The 27032-nt window shown below is 40.1% G+C and overlaps 1 protein-coding gene and 2 pseudogenes across 1 annotated transcript in view; all 3 read right to left on the reverse strand.

Annotated features, from left to right (window-relative positions):
* DNAJC1 (DnaJ heat shock protein family (Hsp40) member C1) overlaps positions 1-27032 on the reverse strand; it is a gene marked incomplete at its 5' end in the record, with an annotated part of 214976 nt that overhangs the window by 40772 nt on the left and 147172 nt on the right. The window lies entirely within an intron of this gene.
* LOC102484235 (non-POU domain-containing octamer-binding protein-like) lies at positions 15751-18521 on the reverse strand (annotated as a pseudogene).
* Positions 18567-27032, reverse strand: part of LOC102484669 (RNA transcription, translation and transport factor protein pseudogene) — a 10189-nt pseudogene continuing 1723 nt past the window's right edge.

The following is a 27032-nucleotide window of genomic DNA, read 5'->3' on the forward strand; positions in this document are numbered from 1 at the left end:
GCTCCACACTCAAGACTTAACACTTATTTTCATCTTTATGAGGCATAGCAGTGGCTTCTGGCTCAACCAGGAGCACTTGCAGTGTTTCTAGCCACCATGATGTAGAGCAGACGGCAAGATTCTCACAGTTGGCATGGCCTGGTTCAACCTTGAGAACTCTGACTCAGTGCAACAGCCATAGCTCCTTATGGTTGAGGCCGCGGGGCTTGCACCTTGGCTGACTCATGTTTACACAGTGGTGACCTTTGGGGAATCTCCCTTCATCTAAAGCATTTGTGGAGAGAGATGATGAGAGTATCTGCTCTTCCATTGCTAAGATAATGTCTCAAACTCTCACTCAGTTTCCACCTCAGCCTTGGGGGGGGTGGGTTTCTAGGGTGGTAGGGCTGACAACAAAAATGTACCTAGATGTCTTTGAGTTAGTTCTTTATTCTCCATTGGGTCTTTTTTATTTTTTGAGAGATTTTTGCCAGAAAGACATAGAGACAGAAAGCGAGAAATCACCCTCCAGGGGAGATGGCCATGCCACAATCCCTTCTCCTCCACTCTCCTCTCGGGATCTTGGGCACGCACGCACACGTGCCCGGTGTGAGTTTAAGCCACTGGGTCTGGGACTTGAACCACGGCCAATGACATAGCCATTACGCTAACTGCTGGTCCCTCCATTGGATCATTTTAATCAGTATTCTAAATTGAATCCAGGGCTATGAGAGCCTAAAACCAGCCGAGGCCTCATCCTTGGTTTCCTACAAAAGTTTATCTATCGATGGGAGATCTTGAAAGAGTGAAAGCAATGATGACCCACTTCTAAAAACTCTGAGACCTTTCACTGTCATTTCTGAACAGATTTTAGGTTAGCATGATAGATTATAGAAAAGGATGATCTAGCCCAGCTGATTCTAGTTTTCCTTTTTTTTTTTTTTTAAACATTATTTTGTTTGTTTGTTTCTACCATGGGCAAGAGGCACAAAGACAGAGGGAGAGACAGACAGTGGACCACAGGGTCTTGATGCCACAACCTATCCTAAACCAGCTGTAGATCATGGGCTAGCATGCGGACAAGTACCCAGCATACTTAGGAGGTTTCCAGATATGAGATCAGAACCTTCCCATTGGGGACTGCCTTGCCGAGCACCAACTGGCTCCCTGATTCCAGACATTCTTTTTTTTTTTTTTTTTTTAAGTTTTTGCCATAGGGCATATGTGCTTCTCAGAGAGAGAGAGAGACAGACAGACAGACGGACAGACAATGACAAGGAAAGTGAGAAATCACCCCCAGGGATACAGCCATACCACAATCCCTTCTCCAGTCTCTCTTGGGATTTTGGTAATGCACGCACATGTGCCCAGTGTGATTTTCAAGTTTCCAGGTCTGGGACTCAAATTATGGTCAGTCATGTGGGAGTAAATCTAGTACCTTAACCCCCACACCACCTGCTGGCCCCCCATTATTTCTTAAGAAGTGTCAAACCGTGCTCTCTTATCTCCCAAGTGAATCAGACCCTGTTCTAATAACTGGTCTGGTTAATGCTCATACATTTATCTCCCTTCGTGCTCATTATAGATGTGTTTTGCTAATTGTTGTCTGAAAGGAGTAGAACCTTGTGCCCACCCAGGATGAATCTTAGCACTGACTGTTACAATGGTACAGGCCTGAGGCACACCAAACAGGGTGGCAAGGAAGACCTCCAGCCTGGAAGAGATCTACCAACAGTGAGGATGCCTCCAGGCAGCTTTGAACCTGTTTCCTTGTATTCAGCCCACCAGTTCTACTTCTTCCTCATTAATAGGCAATAAAAGGAAGGGACATTTACTGCCTAATTGATGATACAATTGCTCAACATGTTCAGTATAGACACCCTCATCATTCAAGGCCCCCATCCTTCTTCTTACAGAAAGCCCAATTTCTGTCAGAGTCCCATCCTTGTCACCAAAATGGTAAAGAACTAAGAGGGGTTAGAGATTTGAACATAACTGCAAACAAGTAAATGGGTCATCTGCCAATTTCATGGATGCAAGTAGGTAAGAGAGGAAGGATAGTCTATTACAGGAGTAACTAGATAATCAGCATTTTCTCACTGGTTCTCTGAGCCCAGTTCCCACAGAGTAACAAGAAAAGAACCAATTGCAAAAATTTTAAACATAGAACACAGTTCTCATATACTCTTTACTTAGCTATTATGTTAATATCTTAGACAGCCATTGTGGTAACAAGCCTCCAGGATGGCCCCTAGTGATTCCCACCTCCTAGAGTTCATGCCCTGTGCAGTCTCCTCCACAGCCGCTGGGGCTGACCTGTGTCATCAGCAGGATCGATAGGATTAGTAGGATTGACCCTTACATACTCAGTTTGCTGTGTTACAGGAAGGAAGCCTTTGCTTGAGGAACCCAATTCTTTTATAATAGGCAGTGAGAGTACGTTCCCATTTCTTCAGAAGAAGATACTCCCTTCACTATACTAGAGTGTAAGAATGTTTGCCCTTTGATCTTGAGGGAGACACTATTTCGTCCTTTCACCGTTTATTTATTAGGGTGCTTGAATGCCTTACCGTTTGGCTGTTGCCTTGCTCCAGAGCCAAATAATCCAAGAGAGAACAAGGCAGAGGCTGCGTGCCTTTTCTAACCTATTCTTGGAAGACGTCCTTTGTTATTTCCACAACAGTAATCCTATTGATGACGCAGGTCAGCCCCAGCCGCTGTGGAGGAGACTGCACAGGGCATGAACGCTAGGAGGTGGGAATCACGGGGGACCACCTTGGAGGCTTGTTATACACAATGGCTGTCTAAGTTATTAACATAATAGAAAAATACAGAGTATATGGAAACTGTGTTCTAGTTTTGAAAATTTTCTGCAAGTCTAAAACTATTTCAAAATAAAAGTTAAAGAAGTTTAAATGAAAAAGTAGGTTACAGACTGGAAGAAAACATTCTCAATACATATCTAAGAGCTTGTATTCACCAAATATAAAAACAATCCTGAATACTAAAACGATAATCCAATTAATAAATGGACAAAACACATGTCACAAAAACAGATATTCAACTGCCAAAGAAGCACATGTAAAGATACTCAATGTGATTTGTTATTTGGGAAATACAAATATTACCACGGTAAGATATATTTCATTCCCAATAGAAAGGCTGAAATTTAAACTGGACAATATCAAATATTAACAAGGATACGGAATAAGAACTCTCATATATTGTTGGTTAGAGTATAAAACAGCGTAACTTTTTTGAAAAAGTTTAGTTTCTTAAAAAGGTAGGTGTACATTTTCCTTAGGATCTAGCACTTCCACCCTACGTATATATATGAGAATAATGAAAACACATGAGCACCAGGAGAGCTGCACACGAATTGTTTTAGTAGCTGTATTCACAATACATAATCATCAAGAGTTGGCAGCAACTCCAAAGTCCATTAATAGGAAAACGGATAAACAAACGGATAGAAATCTCTTTTCTGATCTGTGTTGTGAATATTTGCTCCCAGTTTGTGGGTTTTCTTTTTCATTTTATAAACAATTTCTTTAAAAGACTGAAAGTTTGGCCTGGTGGTTAAGGCTCTGGACTCCCACAGGGCAAACCCCAGTTTAAGCCCTGGACCTGGTGGCTTGAATATCATGTGGGGCACATGTGCGTGCATACCCCAAATCCTGAGAGGAGAATAGAAGGGACTACAGTGCAGCCATCCCCCTGGGGGGTGATTTCTCACCTTCCCTCTCACTGTCTCTCTCTTTCTCTCATGTTAGTACATGTGTCCTATGGTGAAAACCTACAAAAAAGACCAAAAGCTTAACTTTGGAAAAGTTCAAATATTTTTGCTTTTACTTTTATTTTGCCAGAAGGCACATGTGCTTTCCAGAGAGAAAGAGAGAGAGAGAGAGCAAGAAAGAACTTCCAAGAGTAGCATGGTCCTGTCGCAATACTTTTTCCTCTGTTCCTCTTTCCTATCAGGATTTTGAGCATACACACACACCCAGCATACATTCTAAGCCAACAGGGCCACGATTGGAACCACAACTGGCCATGGTGGTATCTGGCTCCCATAACTTTTGAGCTACGAAGCCAGCCCAGGTAGTTTTATCATTTTAAAGTAATTATTTGCACATAACTCTCTAACACTGGCAGACCGTGCTAAAGCCTCTACAGTGAAGGAGTCTATGGGAAACTTTAGGATTATCAGTTTTTTTGCAATTTGGACAGAGTCTAGGAGCCTCAGTCAAGGTGAGCCATTTACAACTTATAATGGGAAATATGTTCCCTCCATGACTCAAAAGACCTTAAAAGAAGTTATTTGTGCGAAGAAGGCCAATAACTGTTTCTTGACGGTGTCAGGGATGGACACTCCCACATAGTCGACCATGGTTTGAGTCCCAGACCTGGTGGCTTGCTCTCACTTTCTCTCTCTCTCTTTGGTCAAATTACTGGGTTGTTGGAAAAGTCATGATGCATTTTTGCATCTAAAAACAAAAAAAAATATATCATGACTTTTCCAATAACCCAATAAAAACTAATAATAATAATAAATAAAATTAAATAATTCTTTAAAGAAACCCATAAACTTTAAAAAAAAAAAAGAAAAGAAAGGAAAAGATAATTTAAGGGGCTGCTCCATGGCTCCATTGCACTGCTCAGGAGAGGTCAGATCCTACAGTGACTACAGTTTGAGTCTCTGGCCCAGTCAGCCTGAAACACACTGGACGTGCACAGGAGCGCCCAAGATCAGGTGGGCTGAAGGACTGAAGAGGGGCACAGAGCATGGCCCGGTCCTTTAGGGGCTGCTCCTCTCTCTCTCTCACTCTCATATCTGTGTACACATGCTGTGTCATGAGTAAACAAAGAGTTGACCAAGGTAGCATATGCAGATGTGGCAGTTATTCCTTTGGGGGGAAAAAATACAAATTATCCTCCACTCCAGCACCTGAAGCAATGCTGCTTGGTCAGTGGGGCCCTCAATTTCCCAAATGACAGATTCCCATAAATGCCTGGGCCATTTGCTGATGTTTAGGCTGAGTTAAAACCTGATGCTATCAACTGGGCTACTCAGGCTGCTCAACCCCAGTACTTGCTATGAAAACAAAAGGATGTCACCACACTTATTAGTAAGCAGAAGGTGAAGGTGTTCTCTTAGCTCTCGCCAATAATACCCCATCTTCCATGACGAATCCTGTTGTTTTTCCTGACATTTGGCCTTTGTTAAGAGTCCTGGTTTGCTTCTTGGAACTACATGCTGGCAAATTAAGCAGCCCTCTTTAAAGTTACAAACAATGGAAACAAATCGTGGCTGCTCACTGAATTGTCTTGACTACACAGGTGGATGTTCTATGAGGGAAGGGTTATTCTTTGATGAGAACAACTGCAGTGAAGTTGCACAGTAAGCCTGTAGAGCTGACTACAACCACTGTTGCCTAGAGCTGGATAAAAATACTTCCACTGGGCTGACTCTGTGGATTGGTGGTTAAGACAGCTGGATAGCACACGGTCAACCGTGTGATTAGAGATCCAGACCCGGTGGCTTGAGAACACATGAGGCATGTGTGCCCAAAATACTGAAAGGAGAGAAAGACGGACAAGGGATTGCAAGGTGACCATTTTCCACGGAGAGCGCTTTCTCCTCTCTGCCTCCTCTCTGGCTGGCGCCATGTGCCCTCTAGCTAAAACAAACAAACAAACAAACAAAAAAAACACAGAAAATGCCAGTACACCCACCACTAATGATGGGGCACAAATAAAGGAGTCTACATTTCTGACACAGAGGCTACCATGGCATGCTAGACTTGGGGCTCTTTCCTGAAGTTGACCCAGTTGTCTTGTGGTGAGGGACACATTGCATGGGACACTGCCTCAACCCACTCATTTGCTTACACTGGACCTCTGATTACTTTCACTGTGACGATTTTTCAGGTTACTGTGTTGCTATTCGCATTTAATCAGCTGACTTAGTCTGCACTACTGTGGTTCCTGAAAGTAACCTTCTGATGTTTTAGCTTTTCAGACCATTTGCAATCTATCAATGCTATGCCTTTACTGCAAAAGTTACTCAACAGTAGCTAACAGGTAAGGTATTTAATGGCACTTCCACATCCCGACTATCCATAAGCATCTGGTATTACTGAGTGCTGGAGGAAGAGGGATTGTGGTGTGGCCATCATCCCTGGGGGTGATTTCTCACTTTTTGTCTCTCTGGTGAGCACGCATGCCTTACAGCAAGAATCTCTCTTTAAAAAAAAAAAAAAAAGTTACATAGTTTCATGTCTTAATTCGGGATATCCTCACACTTTATGAATTCAATATTGATTTTTTAAGTTTAATTTTTATCCAGATCTAATTAGTGTATCATAAACTCACCCCTTTAAAGTATATAATTTGATGCTTTTTAGTATATTCATAGTTGTACAACAATCATCACAACTGATTTTCAAACATTTTCATGATTCCAAAAAGACTTCCCTTTGGCAGTCACCCCTCATTTATCTCAACCCTCTCAGCCCTAGGCAACCATCAAATTATAAATTATTTTCTGTTTCTATAAATTTCCCTTTTATGGGCATTTCACTTAAGTTTAATTATATAATATGCAGTCTTTTGTGACTGGCCTCTTAGGCCATGCTTTCAAGATCTATATTGTAGCATATATCAGTACTTCATTTTTTTTTTTGGAGAGTTTTTTTTTTGGAGAGGTTTTTGCTATAAGGCGCGTGCACTCACCAGACAGACAGAGAGAGACATAGAGACAAAAACCGAGAAATCACCCCCCAAGGGGGATGGTCACGCCGCAATCCCTTCTCCTCCATTCTCCTCTCAGGATCTTGGGCACACATGCACATGCGCCCGGCGTGAGTTCTAAGCCAGAGGGTCCGGGACACGAACCGTGATCGACTACGTGGGAGTCCAGTGACATAGCCCTTACGCTAACTGCTGGTCCCAGTACTTCACGGCTTTTTATTGCTGAATGATATTTTGTTGTATGGATATACCATATTTTGCCTATCCATTCCCCATTTGATAGATATATGGATTATTTCTAATTTTTGCATATTATAAATAATGCTGCTATAAATAATCATGCATAAGTTTTTGTATAGACAGAGGTTTCATTTCTCTTGGGTATATACCTAAGAGTGGAATAGCTGAGTCATATGGTAACTGTGCTTATTAGACGAACTGCCAGATGGTTTTCAAAGCAGTTGCACCACTTGCTATTCCTACCAGCAGTGCATGAGAGTACCAGTTCCTCCACATCCTTGCCAATCAATGCTTACCTTTTTAGTATAGCAATCTTAGTGGGTATAAAGTTATACCTCATTGTTGTTTAGACCTGCATTTCCCTGACACAAGATATATATTTTGAAAAGGGTCTGTTATCCATAGTACATAAAGAACTCCTACTGCTGAACAGTAAAAAGGCAATTAAAAAATTAAATTCTTTAATTAAATTCTTGAATTAAAGAATGGGCAAAGGATCTTAAGAGACATTTTTTCAAAGACATATAAGCGTCCACACTAGACACTTAAAAAGATGCTCAACATCATTAGGCATCAGGAAAATGCAAATCAAAGTCACAATGGTGGGGGGGTGGGGGTGTCCAGCAGGTGGCATGGTGGTTAAGATGCTGGGTCCCACACGGCCAACAGTGTGGTTCAAGTCCCAGACCTGGCAGCTTGAAAAACACACTAGACACATGTGTGTGCATCCCCACAATTTTGAAAGGAGAATGGAGAAGGAATGATGTCTCAATTTTTTTTTCTTTTTTTTGGAGAGGTTTTTGCTATAAGGCGCGTGCGCTCGCCAGAGAAAGAGAGAGAGAGAGATAGAAAGCGAGAAATCACCCCCCAGGGGGATGGCCATGCCGCAATCCTTTCTCCTCCATTCTCCTCTTGGGATCTTGGGCACACACGCACATGTGCCTGGCGTGAGTTTAAGCCACCAGGTCCAGGACACGAACCACAGTCAACTATGTGGGAGTCCAGCGACATAGCCATTACGCTAACTGCTGGTCCCTGATATCTCAATTTCTCACTTTCTTTCTCTGTCTCTTTCCAGCAAGAACATATACCTATGGCAAAAATCTAAAAAATAAAAAAAAATAAAAACGGAAATGAATTTGAATCTTGAGTCTAAGGAAGGACAATAAGATTTGGAGAGGCTCAAGAGATGAAGGGATTAAATCAGAGAAGGCTTTGCTTTGGTTTACTATCCACCTAGCATTGTCTAAATGCTTTATATATATTAAATCATTTAATCTTCACAATAACCTACAAGACACCATTACCCTGTTTTACAGAGGGATGGAGAGGTTATATAACTTGTCTACAATCTTGCAGATTTGATCACAAATGACTCCACTATTTAACAAATCTGCCACAGGTTGGCTCAATGGCTCAGTGGTAACAGGCTGCTCTAGTGATGCAGCATTCAGATGGAAGATGGCAGGTTTGGTTCTCCAGTCAACCTGTAATGTCTGGCACTTGTGACAATGATTCTGTTTGGCTGCAGAAGCTGCAGGACACGAGAGGGAGACTGTGGTATGAGACTCAGCTGAGCATGCTTGTCTTTCTCTTTTTGTCTCTCCCTCTCTCATGAGAGAAACAAACTTTACAGAGAAAGAAAAAGAAGTTATAACCTCCTTGAAAAGAAAAAAGAATCTATCAATGTTCCCTATTTCCTACAGGAAAAAAGTCCAAGTTTCTATGTATGGCATCTAAAATTTAGGCAGCTGACTCCTGTCTACCTCTTTGGTTTTATTCAGTCTTTTTATTTTTTAATTTAATTTCTAAAAATTTATTTATTTATTAGTATTTTATTTTATACATTTAATCACTATACAACACTTCGCTTGTAAGTTGAATTTGTCCAACATGAATATGCTTCACACCAGTCCAGTTAAGGATATAAAACACATTATCATCAACAGATAATAACCCATTTCAGTGTCCCACAAATGTCTTGCTTCTCTATTTTCCTCCTTGATTTCTTTCCTTACACTCTCCACCTTTTCCCTTCTTCCCACATTGTCTCCAGAGTCTATAACCATTTTTAATACTTCTATGTTCTCTAATCTGACAGTTTCCACCATAGAGTGTGGACAGTCAGTATATGCTAACTGGAGACAAACAATCTCTCTATTTCAAGCCTGGTTTGCTTCACTCAGTAATAAATTGTCCATGTTCATTCATTTATAAAAAAAAAAAAAAAAAAAAAAAAAAAAAAATTTTTTTTTTTTTTTTTTTTTTTTTTCTTTTTCAATTTGACCAGAGACAGACAGGGAGAGTGAGTGAAAGGAAGAAAGCAAGCAGCCAGGTCTAGGACTCAAATCATGGTTGGCCATGTGGGAGTCCAGCACCTTGACCACCACACCACCTGCTGGCCCCCCCTATTCATCCACTTTCTTAAACTCTGCCTCACACACTTTCTGCTTCAAATATCTAGAACTACTGGTTGAACATTCAGGTTGTTTCATAACTTCTGCCCCTTTTAAAATATTTTCCCTCTGCCAAGAATCCACTACTCTAAATGATCTACCTAGTAATTCTTCCCCCTTCATTAAGAGTAAGTTAACTCTGTGACGCCTTTTCAAATCCCAGGATACACAGATACTGCTATACTCCCTCCGTACCATTATGTAGCTTATGAAAGCTATTGAATTATATCATGATGGCATCTTGATATAAGTGTTTCTCTATATAGATTATAATCTCTCAAAGTTTTGGGACCATGCCTCTCACTTACATATCCTCAGTGCCTGGAGCACATTATAAAGTCAATGAATAATTGATGAATGAGTAATTTTGGGGGAAAATAGAAGAATCCATGTGATAAACAGATGGGAAGCCTACCAGGTCCCTTTGGAGGTGGGAAAATAAATTCTAGATGTGTTAATAGATATGGATAACTCACACACAAGTGGGAAATGACAATAATTAGCTATTTCTCCCAGGACTAGTGATGCTCAAAGTGCACATCTTTTGCTTAGTAAAGTTAGAAACCTGCTAAGGAGATGTTTTCATGTCTCTTAAGACATGCTAATTTATAAATTTATAGTTCTTAAAATTACATGTGACTCAAGGGAACAACTATTTTGTCTCCAGCAGAAAGTTTTCTGTATTATCCTAATTAGGAAAAGACAACTGAAACAAACAAAATAAAATAAGATAAAATAAAAGAAGATAGAATTAAAAAACAAGACAAAGACAAAACCAGGATATATGACTGGCAAATGGTATAGAGGAAATAAGAAATATGTTGTAATCTTTTCATCACATTCTACTATGGAACATCAGTATTTATCAAAGACCAGCTTAGTTAATAAAATCTTAGTTTAGAAACTATAATCATATAGGTAGGTTGAGACCTAATTACTTTTCTTACGGCATGATGAGTATCATTTTTAGTAGCCATACTCTCTCAGAAGAGACTCATTTCAACAGAGACAATCCATCCAAAGCCCTATTTTTACAAAACAAGAAATGAAGAGCTATCAAGTTGACAACATTTTCTAAGTTCACCAGGCAACTGGTGATGGAGATAGGGTAAGACATCAGCAAATAATCTTTTTTTTTTTTTTAAGAATCATTTTATTTGTTATTATTATTATTTTAAAATTTGACCATGAGACATGTGTGCTCACCAGAGACAGACAAAGAGGGAGAAAAAGGGCAAGTGAGAAAGCAAGCAGCCAGCTCTGGGACTTGAACTGTGGTCAGCCATGTGGGAGTCCAGCTCCGTAATCAATGTGCTACCTGCCAGCTCCAGAAAATAATCTTGTAAACTCAGTAACATTTTTGGAAAGATTTCTGTATGTAAAGTCAATGCATCACTGATCTCTACTTTTTCTTTTTTAAACATATTTAATTTTGAAATTAAAATTTATACTACTCTCATAAAGGCATTTTGGGAATTCTCCTCTCTCTATAGTGGGGTCATTGTTATTAATATGAAACAGAGGTTATCTGGTCCTTGGAAACGTGGTCATTGCATATATTCTCTTGCCACATGTAAATGTGAGTTTATGTTGTTAAACAAATAGAGGTTATTAGGATGAGGATCCTTATTTTTTCTATTGCTTTACTTTCAGCTTTTTAGTGGTATGCTTTAAATATTTCACTGACAAATAACACATGACTACATCTTTTTAAAAATCTGCTAATATTTGTTATTTAACTAGTAATTTTCACTTATTGTGACTATTGAAATATTTAGATTTTATCTTAATTTATGTTTTCTATTTACCATGTATTTTCTTTTATTCTTTCTCTTTTCCTATGTTCTATGGACTGTACTCTCTATTCTCCCTATTGGTTTGGAAATTTTACATTCTAGTTCTACTTCTGGTAACCCTCTATTTCTTTTTAAATTTTTTGTGACAGGGTGTGTGCACTCGCCAGAGAGAGAGAGAGAGACACAGAAAGTGAGAAAGTGAGAAATCACCTTTTAGGAGGTGATCCCTTCTCCTCCTGGGATTCTGGGCATGCACACACACATACTTGGTATGATTTTTTTTTTTTTTTTTGGAGAGATTTTCGCTATAGTGCGCGTGCACTCGCCAGACAGAGACATAGAGACAGAAAGCGAGAAATCACCCCCCAGGGGGGATGGTCACGCTGCAATCCCTTCTCCTCCATTCTCCTCTCGGGATCTTGGGCACACACGCACACGCGCCCGGCGTGAGTTTTAAGCCACCAGGTCCGGGACGCGAACCATGGTCGACTACATGGGAGTCCAGCGACATAGCCATTATGCTAACTGCTGGTTCCCCTTGGTATGATTTTCAAGCTGCCAGGTCCAGGACTTGAACTGCAATCGACCATGTTGGAGTCCAGCTACTTAATCACTATGCCACCTGTTGGTCCTGATAACCCACTATTTCCTAAACAATCACTAACAAAGTCTAAAGTTAATCAGTATTTCCATCCTCCTATTAACACAAGAATCCTGAAATGTTTTTCTCTGATTTGTTTTTCCCATCTCTTCTTTGTTTTGGGCCATCAGGTCCCTCAACTAATTGTATCATTCTTTCTCCCAACTATTACCTCCTAAATGTGCTACTTTGTTAACAGTACCCATCTCTCCCAGTTATCTAGTAACCATTTTTACTGCTCCCCTACTCCGCCCCTTGCCCCCAGTTGTGTATCTATCAGTTGACTTCTTCAATTTTCAAGACTCAAGATTTGCCCAATCTCTTCTCTGGTCTCTGCATCTCTGGCTAGCTACCTAATTCAGGGATCTGTTATGTCTTACTCAGACTATTTGCAATGACCTTCTAATTGGCCTTTCTTTTCCCTCTGACCTTATACACCACTGCAGCTGAACATTTCGCTCCACTGCCTATAAAATATACCTTAAACATTTTAACCTCATGTTCAAGATCTATGGTTTGGCTGTAATATACTTTTACAAACTTATTTTCCTTTATTCTACAAGTATCCTTTGACCCAGCTAAACTAAATTACTGTTTCTGGTAATATGCTCTGAATAGTCCTACTTCAAGAATGCTTTATTGCTCTCTTTGGAATGTTTTCTCTACCCTACTACTACATTCTTCATAAAGTCTTTGTTTTTTCCTAGAAGGAAATAATCTTGCCACCTCCTGAACTGCAATAGTACTTTAAGCCTCTCCCAAAGCTCTAGTATATCTCAAATATGCTTACTTAGGTCTCTGTCTTACCTTTTCAATAGGATAGGAGAGGTTTAGTGCATGGGTAAGGAAGCCAGTCAAGTGGGTTTGAATCATGGCTATGTCACTTCTTAGCTAAATAATTTGGGAAAATTACTCTGCCTTTCTGTACCACAGTTTTCTTCTGCATTAAATGAGGAAAATAATGCTATGCCTACATGGGTTGTAAGGATTAAATGAGCTAATACACTAATACATATATTAAAAGTACATAGAATAGTGCCAGGTACACAGTCACCACTTAATATATGTTAGCTAATTTTTTTACAAAAGATTTATTTATTGTGGGTAGCAGGTGGTGTGGTGGTTAATGTGCTGGACTCCCACATGGCAGATCACAGTTCAAGTCTCAGACCTGGCAGCTTACTATCTCACTTTCTTTCTCTCTCTCTCTGTCTCCCTCTCTCCCTCTCTCTGGTCAAATTAAAAATAATAATAAATGAAATAATTCTTTTTTTTTTTTTTTTGAGAGGTTTTTGCTAAAGGGAGCGTGTGCTGGCCAGAAAGTCAGAAAGAGACAGAGAGACAGAAATCAAGAAATCACCCCCCAGGCAGGATGGCCACACTGCAATCCCTTCTCCTCCATTCTCCTCTCGGGATCTTGGGCACATACTCACATGTACTCAGCGTGAGTCCAAGCCACCGGTCCCAGGACTTGAACCATGGTCAACTATATGGGAGTCCAGTGACATAGTCATTAAACCAACTGCTGGTCCCAAGAGAGGTTTTAAAGATATAAATTGGGAAGTCCCTAGGATAGAGTTGATGGCTGAAAGTGAAAATGTAGTCACAGATGTACTAGCAGGAGTAAATATGGAGAATAAACAGAGAATGAAGCATAGTTTATTAAAAAATTCTTCCTTTCCCTTCTTATAAATTGGGATGGTCTCTAATAAAGTTAACAGTTTACCTTAGTCTATTTTATGTTCCCAAAACAGAATATCAGAGACTGGGTAATTACAAAGATGCTTTTTGGTTCACATTTCTGGAGGCTAGGAAGTCCAAGATTGAGGGGCCATATCTCATGAGAGTCTTGCTGCATCATCGCATGATAGAAGGCAAAAGAGCAAGAGAGGACTGAACTTGCTTTTGTAATAATCTACTCTCATAAGAACAAACTCAGTATCTTCAAATGACATGAATCCATTCATGAGGGGGGAGTCCTCCATGGCCCAATCACCTCTTAATGATTCTTTTTCTTTTTAAAGAATTATTTGATTTAACTTTATCTACTACTATTATTATTTTCTAGTTTGATCCGAGAGAGACAGAGAGAAGGAAAATGAGAAGGCAAGCCACCACCATATTCAGGATTTGAACCATAGGTGGCCATGTAGGAGTCCAGCGTCCCCAACCACCACACCATCTGCCGACCTCAACCTCTTAATGATTCTATCCCTTAATACTATTAGGTTGTTGGAAAAGTCATGATGTATTTTTTTATATGCAAAAATGTGTCATGACTTTTCGGATGACCCAATATCGTAAGGGTAATTAAATTTCAACACTGAGTTTGAAGAGGACATTCAAACCATACAGCATAGTTCAATTAGCAAAAACCATCAATGAATGTTTTTATGAGGGACATATACAAACTCAATAATTGGGCATACCCAGTAAACTCTCTCTCTCATGAGAATAAACTCCATGAGAGCAGGGGCTGATATGTTGTCAAATATATCCCTAGTACTTAGTTTGGTGCCTTGCATATAATAGTCAATAGATTTCATACCAGTTGAACAAATAAATCCAAAAAGCAAGGTTTATGGATGAAGAGACTATCGATATTAAATATAATAGCTAGGGTGATGTGCAAATATTAAGTAAAATGTAAGATGCAGAAGCACCTGGAAGTTTTTGGAAGCATATATTATTAACATATGGAATTGAGGAGCTGGCAGATGGTGTGGTAGTTAAAAGTGCTGGACTCCCACGTGGCTGACCACAGTTCAAGTCCTGGACCTGGCAGCTGGCTTTCTCACTTTCCCTTTCTTCTCTCTCTTTCTCGTCAAATTAAAATAAATAAATAAATAATAAATAAATTCTTTTAAAAATAAGGGATTTGAGAAAAATGCTTTGTACATAAAAACATAATTTGTAATTAGAGGATATACATATCATTACTAAAATAAGCTTCATTTTTTTTTTCACATAAATGTATATATCAGTACGATGATAAGTATTTATTGGGACCAGCAGATGGCATAACAGTTACATCGTTGAACTCCCAGGCAACTGATGGCAGTTTGAGTCCCAGATCCAACAGCTTGAAAATCACACTGGGTGCATGTGCACGTATGCCCACCCCACCCTCCGGGGCAGGTGATTTCTTGCTTTCTGTCCCTCTGTCTCTCTGTCTCTCCAGCAAGCACATGCGTCCCATTGCAAAAATCTCTCTAAAATAAATAAATAAATAAATAAATAAATAAATAAATAAATAAATAAACCTGTAACTTCAGTAAAGTCCGTTTTCTGATTCTTTTAGGTAGTTTTTTTAAAAATTATTTCCTGTTTTATTTATCACTATAGTTATTTTCAATTTGATCAGAGTGAGACACACACACACACACGGAGACAAAGAGAAAGCAAGCCACCATATCCACTATATCTGGGACTTGAACCATGGGAGAGTCCAGTGCCCCAACCACCACACCACCTGCTAGCCCTAGCAAAGCAGTTTTCTATTCGATCAAAGGAGATATATCTTCTAATAATCAAAATTCATTTTATAAAACAAATGTGTTTTTATATCTTGATGCTGCATTACTGCTTCATTTCTCAGAAACAAACTTCAAATGTAAGGTATCAGAACAAATCATAGTACACGAATAAAAAAGAAATGCACAGAATAGCTACCTAAGATAGGCAAGGCTAAGAGCTACTGTCAGACCTTCAGATTACAACAATCCTGTTCCCAAGATTGTACTAGGCCTATCAAGAAAAGCTGTGACTAGCAACATTTCAGACACAAAGTGGCCATTCTTAACCAGGGAAAAAACAGAGGTAAGTTAACACAGATTTATTTAAAGACATACTAAAATGGAAATCTCTAAGAGTAAATGTCTTCCTTAGGACATAGTGGTGTAATGTGTAGGGTAACAGAACCATATGTACACTGTGACCTCTGTGGACATCTGCTTGAATTCTCACCTGGGAGCGAATGGAGCAGTGGGCTCAGGTTACAGGGGATGTTTGAATTCTGTGGTATGTGACGGCTTTACTGGGGTTAGGGAGTGTGGATGAGAAAGCAAATATAACATGATGGACAAAAATCGCAATGAGCAAGATTAATGGGGCTTTAGTGGGATCCACTTTGCCATGGTTCCCCCAGGCCCACAACAATCACATCTGAGGCTTAGGAATGCACCACACAGAGATCGATTATACAATACACTGCACAAAACTGATTTGTCAAATATCACCCCTCCCTTGCCCTCTGCCTCCAGTATTACTCCCTAGAGAAGTACAGGCAGGGAAGACTTAACTATTGGGAGGAATCCCTAACATTTTTCCAGGGTAGAATTCTGGCTAGTCCAAAAAGGGTTTTAGGAAACTAGGCCCTGCAACTTTATTAGTATCCGCGACATCTGTTTGGAGCAAATTCAGCTCCAGGAGCTGCACAATAGAATGCAGGAGGAGTTCCACCAATTGCCCCAATTCCTTCCATTGCAGCAGCTTGACCAAAGGGTTCAGTTGTCAGTGGGGTCAATCCCAATGTTCCATCTGGCATCATAGTGGCAGGCCCTGGAGGAGCGAGGGTACCAGCTGGCACAGGAGCAGGGGGCGCCTCTGCTGTTTATGCCCATGGCACCTCCCACAGCATCTGGCCCATCAGTATCTCCTGCTCTCTCACATCAGGGACGGTTCGCTTGAATCCTTCCTGCTGTCGCTGCATCATTCCTTCCAGTTGCCGGCACAGTTCTTCCTCACGGCACCGGCGCTCCTCCTCCTGTCTGAGCTCCAGTTGCTTTCGTTTTTGCACCTCTTAGTTGCATAGCTCTTCTATCAGAAGTTCTTGGCACACCATCAAATCCTGCCTCATTAGCATGACCTAGTGCTCACGGCGGGCAGCTTCCACCTCCATCTCCAGCTTCTCACAACCCCCCTTGATGTTGCTGTCCACTTGGTCCTGGCTGTTTCTCTGCCTCAGTGAGGGCCTACCAGCGTGGCACACTCATACTCAAAGGATCTGGGCTGTGCAGATCTGGGGGGCTGCTCTCATTTCTGGTGAAATCACTGGTTCTTTTTCTTGTTGTTGTTTGGAGAGGTTTTTGCTATAGGGCGCATGCGCTTGCCAGAAAGACAGAGACAGAGAGACAGAAAGTGAGAAATCACCCCCCAGGTGAGATGGCCACGCCGCAATCCCTTCTCCTCCATTCTCCTCTCGGGATCTTGGGCTCACATGCACACGTACCCGGTGTGAAAATTGCTGGTTCTTTATAACCAGCTACTCTGGAAGTCCCTCTTCATCGACTCTAACTGGATCACGGGCTCCACAGTCACAGGCCGAGGATGTGGTTAGCAGGAAGGAGCCTGCGCTGCACCTATCCAGAGCTTTTGGAGCAGCTGGCTACCCTGAGAACTCAACAATGACTTTTCTTTTCTTTTCTTTTTTTGGAGAGGCTTTTCCTATAGGGCACATGCGCTTGCCTGAAAAACAGAGAGAGACAGAAAGCAAGAAAGCACCGCCCTGGGGAGGATGGCCTCACCACAATCCCTTCTCCTCCATTCTCCTCTTGGGATCTTGGGCATGCACGCACACACGCCTGGCATGAGTTTAAGCCACCGGGTCCAGGACTTGAACCGCAGTGGACTACATGGGAGTCCAGTAACATAGCCATTACGCCAACTGCTTGTCCCGACAATGCCTTTTCTTGAAGGCCTTCCTTGATCATCCACAATGACTACAGCCCTTTCCGCCTGGCTGAACACAGATTTCTTCCCACAGTTCACTGGACTCGCACTAAGGAAGGTTTCGGACCGCAGGGATGCACTGTGGTCCACAAAGCACACACAGAGCTGTTTTCCACGGAGTGGCATATTGTCCAGTTCTACTTTGGCAATCTCCACTAGGGTGCGTGCTTTCAAGTGGATAAAGCCAAAATTCTACTTTTAACCAGCACATTTATTTAGTTTTCTCTAATAGCCTTGAAATGCAGAAATTATTTTACAACCTTATAGTTGGACAGACTCCCATCTGTGCAGATTTTGGTTGTATAAGGACATATAAATATTAATATTTTTAGGGACCAGCAGTTAGCATAATGGCTATGTTGCTGGACTCCCATGTGTCTACACAGTTCGAGTCCCAGACCCGGTGGCTTAAAACTCACGCCGGACGTGGGTGCGTGCGTGCCCAAGATCCCAAGAGGAGAATGGAGGAGAAGGGACTGCGGTGTCGCTATCTCCCCAGGGGGTGATTTCTCACTTTCTGTCTCTCTGTCTGGCAAGTGTATGCACCCTATAGCAAAAACCACTAAAAAAAAAATGAATATTTTTAGGAGTATGTAGAGAATAATGGCAACCTAAAAAGTTTTAGATAGTGACTATAGCATAATTTAGAAAATACTAAACTTTGCAGTTTTCTTTTTTTTAAAAAAATAGTTCTCCTATTTTCTAGTTTATTCCAATAAAATAAAACTTTAAGTTTTCCTATGACTTAAGGATCTATAGTGCCTCTATGACAAAACTGGGGCTTGGCAATGTATCTTAACCACAAAGGAGGAGGCAGGTTAGTTATACAAATATATAATATACTGCGGGAAAACAAAAAACAAAAAACACTTTCCCAAACTTTACTAAAGAAAAAGCAATGGTATCCACACACATGCTGGAAGCATACATGGTTCCAAACTGTACTAAGTAGGTAGGAAGCTAAGATCCCAGCATTCATCTTCCAACTTTCCCCAGTCTGTGGTCTGTTTTTGGATCAGCAATAATTGCCTGGACAGCTACTATGGCTTCATTAATTTTCATCTGTAGCTCTCTCAGCTCTTCTATATGCAATAGTCGCAGAACCTGAGCAGCTTCATTAAGAACTGCGTCTTCTGTATCAAAACCAAGAACGTGTTGGGAACCAGCAGTCAGTGTAATGGCTATGTCGCTGGACTCCCATGTAGTCGACAGCGGTTCGCGTCCTGGACCCTGTGGCTTAAAACTCACACCGGGCGTGTGTGCGTGCGTGCCCAAGATTCCGAGAGAATGGAGGAGAAGGGATTGTGGCGTGACCATCCCCCCTGGGGGGGTGATTTCTCGTTTTCTGTCTCTCTGTCTCTCTCTGTCTGGCAAGCACACGTGCCCTATAGCGAAAACCTCTCCAAAAAAAAACCAAACAAACAAAAAAACCCACCAAGAATGTGTTTGTCTAAAGTAACAGGCAAGCCCTCTTTTGTCTGATTTCTTTAGCAACTGCATCCAGTGTCAGGTGTTCCTGAACCAAAATTCGAATTGCCTTAAGTATTGCCAGGTAATCATCATGACGCTGAATCTGAAGGTTAGACAAAGCCATTACACCAGTCTTGAAGTCAGGATTGTTCACATTCAAATTGATCAATGGCTCATCATTTTTTAGTGGCATTGTCAGAATTTTTGCATTATCAGGTGCTAGATCCTTGTACTTTTTAGAATTATCTCCATATTCAAGTCTAACAGCTAAACCAAGAAGCCAGTCAATCGCGTCTTGTCGATCCTGAATCTTGAAAGGACAGTTAGCATCTTTGAGATACTTTTCAAAAAACTTGGGCCAGTCACTGCTGTGGATGTTTCTTAAGTTCCCCGTCTTCAATCTTGAAGTGACTGATTTTCTGGTCTTCAAGCCAAACAATAAAGTTTCTAAATTCTGTTTCATCTTTGCAGTGGAAGCCAGCAGGGTTGTGGTAGTTGGGTGCCATAAGCTTGCGTTGGAACACGGTCCCCACTTCTTACTCAAGTCCCCTGGGCCTCTGCCGGGAGAGAAGTGAGGTGGCACCCAGTTTCCTACCCTACCAGTATCTTCAATCATATGTTGGTTTTCAAATCAGTTATTATTATTATTATTATTATTATTTTAAAGTGGTTTTTGCCTTAGGGTGTATGCATTCACCAGAGAAAGACAGACAGTGAGAGGGAAAATAAGAAATCACCCCTCTAGGGGGATGGCTACGCCGAAATCCTTTCTCCTCCATTCTCCTCCCAGGATCTTGAGCAAGCATGGACATGTGCCCAGTATGATTTTGAAATCACCAGATCCAGAACTCCAACTGTGGTTGGCCACGAGGGAGTCCTACAACATAACTACTATTATTTTTTAAAATTTGTCAGAGGGTGCATGTAAGAGAGAGGGAGAGAAAGCACCCCTGACGGAGCATGTTCATTTGCAATAACTTCTCCTACATTTCTCCATCTGCCAGGACTTTGAGCACACATATAAATGCACCCAGCCTGTTTTTCTAGCTCCTGAACCAGGATTCAAATTTTGGCCTGCCATGTAGGATCTGGCTCCTTAACCACTAGGCCATATGCTGGCCCAAATCATCTGGAATGATCTTAGTTTTCTAATACATTTTTAAAATACTATCATTTAAGTGAGAAAATGTTAGTTTCAAAAAGATAAGGCACTCCTCATTTTATGATGGTTCCTATAGACTGTTAAACTGGTTGGTAACTGAGAAGCTTAAATGTGATATATATATTTTTTTTTTGGAGAGGTTTTTCGCTATAGGGCACGTGCGCTCGCCAGACAGACAAAGACATAGAGACAGAAAGCGAGAAATCACCCCCCAGGGGGGATGGTCACACCGTAATCCCTTCTCCTCTATTCTCCTCTCGGGATCTTGGGCACGTACACACACGTGCCTGGCGTGAGTTTTAAGCCACCGGGTCCAGGACTCGAATCGCGGTCGACTACGTGGGAGTCCAGCGACATAGCCATTACACTAACTGCTGGTTCCCTAAGTGTGATATCTTACATTGTGGAGCCACAGGGTATGTATTTTTCAACAAACATGTGACATCACACTAAAATAATACATTCTATCCATTCAATAAGCATACATTAGATAAGCACCAGAATGCGACAAGACACACCACAAAATAACAACGTAAGTCTGGAGTAAACTTTTTTGTTTATAAACACTACCATGGGTATACAATAAAGTACACATTTATCTATGAAATAAGTAGCCTTTATGTAGCCAACATTCACAAAGACTGAGCAAGGGGATTCCGCAGATTCACACAGACTGACAAAGGGGATTGTGCTGGAGAACTGTTCATAAGGCCAACAGGTCAGTAAACAGGTAGGTTGTTAAATAAGGAGTAGCTGTATCTCAATTTGGTTTCTCCAGAGAAGAAATTGGTGGTTATATAGAAATAAATTTAAAGGGCTTCCTAGATGGGTGGTTATATAGAAAGAAATTTAAAGAACTTCCTAGATGACATACGGTCCTGCCTTGGTATTTGTTGGGAACTGGTTCCAGGACACCAAGCAGATACCAAAACCTGCAGCTAGCCAAATCCCATGTATAATAGGACAAAATATTAGCATAACAAGTATCTCCTCCCATATAATTTAAATAATACCTACATTACTTATAATACCTAACACAATGTAAATGCTATGTAAATAGTTGTCATGCCATGTTGTTTTAAATTCTGTACAATTTTTATTGCATTATTTATTTTTTTCCTAATGTTTTCGATCTGTGGTTGGTTGAATTTGCAGAGATGAAACCTACTAATGTCCCTTCAAGCTATGCAATCACAAGGTGATGAATTGAATTTATTTACCTCATTTGCCATTAGTAGATCCTGGCCTTATACTGTATCAGAATTTCTCTTCTTAAGACTATTACTTAAAAAAAAAAAAAAAAGACTATTACTTTTCTGGTTCAAACACTTAAATTTAAACCAGTATAAAAATAAGTCAGCCTTGCCCTGTTATTGTATCTAGTATCGAGTATCTAGTATTTCTAGATACTCCTGGGAATGTTAAAATGATGGGAATAAGATTATCCTTAGAAAAATAAATATACGAAGGTAAGAACATGTAACGAGCATAGTGACTGATCTCAATTAGTAAGATCAGTCTAATTCAACAACTGCATTCAATTCTGCTACATTTTCCCGGCAGATAGACACTACAGTGAATATAAAGATAAAAAGCATGTGAACTTGGGGTGAGTAGGTGATATAGTGGTTAAAGTGCTGGACTCCCATGTGGCAGAACGTGGGTCAATTCCTGGACTTGATGGCTTGAAACTCATGCAGGTCACGGGTGCATGCGTGCCCAAAAGCCCAAGAGAAGAATGGAGGAGAAGGGACCGTGGTGTGGCCATTCCCCCTGGAGGGTCATTTCTTGCTTTCTGTCTCTCTGTCTCTTCGGCAATTACACGTGTCCTATAGCAAAAAAATCTCTCTTAATAAAAAAAAAAAAGCATGAACTTAACCATTAGGATGTTTATAGTGGTGGAAAGTGAGTAAATAATCATAATACAGGAATAACGCCTCATTTTCTTTTTGAAAAATGGTTATTCATATATTACTATGAAGACTGGATACAGGGAAAATAACACAAAATACAAAAACTTAATCCTATTCTATACAACATAGGAAAATGCCTTACATTATAAAATAAATATCAGAAATGTGGGTCTTCTTTTTAAAAAAATGATTTTCCTTAAGTACACCTAGTTATATTTTAAATATGATCAACATTTTTACTTTTGGAAAACAGATACTCATCTTTCCTATGATTTTCTTCCCCTTACCAAAAAACATCTAATTTAAGTATCTGTTTTGCGTGCATTGTAATCCTAAGACAGAAGTACTTAATTTAGAGATAACGAGGGAATATTTTTTAGGAACTAGCATCCAGCTCATCAGTGATGTGAAGTCTGACTGAAGAAGCATATTGGTTGTTAGGAAGTGAACCACGTTCTCAGATTTCAAAGCAGCATGAGTGGGACTCAGGGCAGAAGAGAGCAGGCGGTGTGGTAGCTGTCATTAACTGTCAGATGGGCAGTCTGAACAGAGGACGCTTTAAAGACTTCATTATTGGTACTGCGTTGGCATTCTTAAAATGGTAAACAGTTTCTATGGTAGAAAGTCTCTAAGAAGAAAATACATTTGTAACACAATAGCTAAAGACAAATAGCCATCACAAGAGAAACAGTTGTAAAAATGTTTCTTGGCTATCTGTGGAACAGTCTTTCGATGATATCATGAAATTAAAGGTAACACATAAAACATGCTGATAAACATCTACTTAAACCACCATTCTATATTTTATAGTATTATTTAATTAAGATTAAACTAAATGTATCAAAGGACTGTTTATTATGTATCAGGTATTTTTACATACATATTTAATTTTCATGATATTCTTTGGTATTTATTCATGTACATACTTGAATGTACTGACACACTGGGGTATGAATTTTAAGTACAAATTTTGTTTGTACTAAGATTGCACATGATGGTACAATTTTTTATTTTGTGCGTCCACTTCATCTTAATCTGTAAAACTCTGAAGACAAGACTGTGGCCATTCTGTTTTCCCACTTGGAGAAAGCTATTGTAACAAGATGAATAACTAAGAATTTAATACAACAGGATTTTCTTCCTTCTTCCCTGTTTCCCCTCCTTCCTTATTCTTTCCATGAGTGAGAGAGACAGAAAAATAGCACCCCCAGCAGGGTCTCCATACCCTGATCCACCCCCAGCATCAGCAAGCCTTGGACATGGGCATGCACACGCGTAGTATATTCAGTGAGGTTTCTAGAGGCAAACCCAGAATGTTCCTGTATCAGTCAGCCTTGTAGAGCACCACGTTTGCTCCACTGCCAGGTCTCTAATAGTTATACTGTTCACTTCTTACAGCTTCTACAAAATCTGCCCTAGTTTGGAACTATCCAGAGTTTACTGAAGCAGTTAGGTTCTATTTGTGTGTGAAGCAAAAAAGATGGAAAAGGAAAATATGATTGTGAATGGAAGAGTCAGAGGAAGAAGGAAGTTAATTTGAGGCTGAAAGATTTCCTAGAACTAGGAGAAGGAGCCAGGTTGGCAGATTCTCAAGTGCCGTGTGCAGCACCTGGAGGTAACGGGACTTCGGAAGGGAGTGACTATCTATTTGGCTTCAGAGGAAAGCTCGAAAGTGTGGTTTGCAGGCATGCGAAGGGCAGTTGCCACTGGGTCTCCAGTCAGGTCAGAGACTACAGACCCTACACTGGCCAGGGCAGGAGCACAGCAGGTGGGACTGACTGTACAAGGATCAGACGGCATACTCAGGAAATCAGCAAAGGAGCAAACCCGGATGGAGTGGCTTCCTTTTGAAATGACCACTGGGAAGGAGACTGTGTCTCCAAGAAAGACCAGCAATGAATGGGATTCTTATAGGCCCTGATGGCAGAGGGCTCGAAGTTAGAAATTTGTTTGGAAAAATTAAGAGATCTGACTTTTTTTTTTGTATTCTATTTTTAATCACACAAGTTATTACCTCTCATATATTATACCTCTAACAGAATATTACCAAATACAGGCACTTACTCAAATTTACATAAAAGTATTAAAAATTGTAATGGACACTAGAGACAAAGTGGAAAGAGAGTGTGGGGGGAAGAACACAGGAAAGGAAATTTGGGGGGGAAATGGAGAGGTAAGACACTTGAGGGGCACAGATATGGTTTATTATCTGTTGATGAGGATGTGTATAATAGTCTCAACTGGGCTGGACCAAGGCGTAAATCACGCTGGGTAAAAAGTCTCTTCACAATCTAAATGATGTATAGTGATTTAATGTACGAATAATAATAATTTTAAAAAGCCAAGTACCATTGCCTATATTTTAACATTAAAATATACTGGGACTCTCAAGCAGTAAACTAGGACAATTACTAAAACATGTAATAGGCAAAAGAAACTAAAGAAAAATTAAGCAGTAATTGGACACTGATTTTTCAGATTTTAAAAATGATTTTGAAATACATATAACCCTTTTCTGTGTGGAAATAAATTGTACTGATGAATTTATTAAAAAAAAAGAATTTTTATAAAGCAACAATATAACACACACTGGATAAATATCCTATTTTTTTTTAAACTTCCAAATCCCTTGACCTTTTCAGTCATGATGATCAAAAGAGCATACTTGTAATAGCACCATATCTTAATAGTAATTCATTCATTAAGGTGTCTTGTCTTCTGCCCATTCTACAATAATCTGAGACAAGGTAGAGAGTTTCCTTTTTTTTTTTTTTTTTTTTGAGAGATTTTCACTGTAGGGTGCGTGCGCTCGCCAGACAGACAGAGAGAGACAGAGAGACAGAAAGCGAGAAATCACCCCCCAGGGGGGATGGTCACGCCGCAATCCATTCTCCTCTCGGGATCTTGGGCACGCACGCACACGCGCCTGGCGTGAGTTTTAAGCCACTGGGTCCGGGACACGAACCGTGGTCGACTACATGGGAGTCCAGCGACATAGCCATTACGCTAACTGCTGGTTCCCGAGAGTTTCCTTTTTTTTATTGATGCTATACATATATAATACTAGGTTGTTGGGAAAGTCTTAACATATTTTTCTATGCAAAAATGTGTCACGACTTTTCCGACAACCTAATAAATATCTTTTATATCAAAGGTCAACTCAGCAAATACATGATTTTCTAAGAGTCAAAGTTCAAATTTATCTTTTGGCAATGGAGGATATCATAGACAAAATATTTTAGAAAATGTGAGGCTGGCAGGTGGCAGGGTGGTTAATGGTGCTGGACTCCCATATGGTTGACCGCAGTTCAAGTCCCAGACCTGGCACTTGCTTTCTCACTTTCCCTCTCTCTCTCTCTCTCTGGTCAAATTAAAATAAACAAAGTTACATAAAATAATTATTTAAACAAGTTTTAGAAAATTTATATTATAAAAGCAATTTTATTAAAGGATAAAATAATGAAGGATGAAAAGATTCAGTGGCAAGCTGATATTATCAAGGATGAATACAAATAGTTGACTCCTACCAAGGGCAACAGGCTGAGACCTATCACTGAAGACTTCAGCTGTTATCAAACTAATATACTAAAAAGTTTTAAAAAGAAAATTGTTCTTTTTTTTTTTTTGGAGAGGTTTTCACTATAGGGCGCATGAGCTCGCCAGACAGACAGAGAGAGACAGAGAGACAGAAAGTGAGAAATCACCTCCCAGGGGTGCAATCCCTTCTCACCGCAATCCCTTCTCCTCCATTCTCCTCTTGGGATCTTGGGCACGCACGCCCAGCGTGAGTTTTAAGCCACCGGGTCTGGGACGTGAACCACGGTCGACTACGTGAGAGTCCAGTGACATAGCCATTACGCTAACTACTGGTCCCAAGAAAATTGTTCTTAACAACAATGACAACAAAAAACAAACAAAAGAAACAGAACAACTTAAGCAGCAGAATATCTAGCAACAAAAACATTTCAGCAATACTTCAAAGTCCTTTTGATTCTTCTGTTAAGACATGGGAGAGATATTCATTCTGACAGGTTTAAAGTCATCTTCCTACACAAGTTACACTATGGTTTAAATGAGTATAGAATGATATATATATAAAAGATGATGTAACACAGCAGAACAAACTGGCAGAAGCAGGAAACAGGCTGGTATTTACATCCTCTAAATATTCCCTATATACTAGCGAATAATCTAAATAAGGTACATAACTATTTACAGTAAATAATCTGGGAATAGTCATAGTTTCTGGTGGATGGTTAAGCAGATTTACAGTGGAACTTTTACATACTTTCCTGAAAGTAGAGATTATCTAAATAATCTCTTTTTTTATATTTTTTTATATTTTTTATTTTTTATCATCATATCTTCTTCATATTACACTGGATTACATATAACTTTACTGTGTATTACATTGTTTCTTCAAAAGGGAATGCCATGCACGTCAGTCAGTACAGAGACATTAATCTCCCCACTTCAACATTCCATATCTTTTCTGTTTTCCCCAATTATTATCTTTAATATTCTAATTATTTTTATAAAACAGTCAATTGCTATTTCTCGTTTTGCTTGTAAAAATACTTTGCCCGTCATGAAACACTTCTCAGACCAATCCAGTTGAGAATTCTATACATGTCATCAACAGTTAATAAGCCCTATCTGTTTCTCACTAACGTCCTGTCTCTCTATTGCTCACTTGCTATCTTTCTCTATCCTCTTCTCTTCATTTACCCCATTCCACACTGCCCTATTCTCATTAAGTACCTTCACTTCAAGAATGGTAGAGTAGTTCCTGTTCTTCCCTGAGGCAATGCAGGGCTGGTAACCATCATCTTCTCAAGTTGCAAGTTCTCAGACCTTGTTTTCCGCTTCAGCTTGCTGGTCCAAAGGCCACACGCC

The sequence above is a fragment of the Tupaia chinensis genome, unplaced genomic scaffold, assembly GCF_000334495.1.
Source record: "Tupaia chinensis unplaced genomic scaffold, TupChi_1.0 Scaffold000060_1, whole genome shotgun sequence".
In the NCBI taxonomy this organism is placed as follows: Eukaryota; Metazoa; Chordata; class Mammalia; order Scandentia; family Tupaiidae; genus Tupaia; species Tupaia belangeri.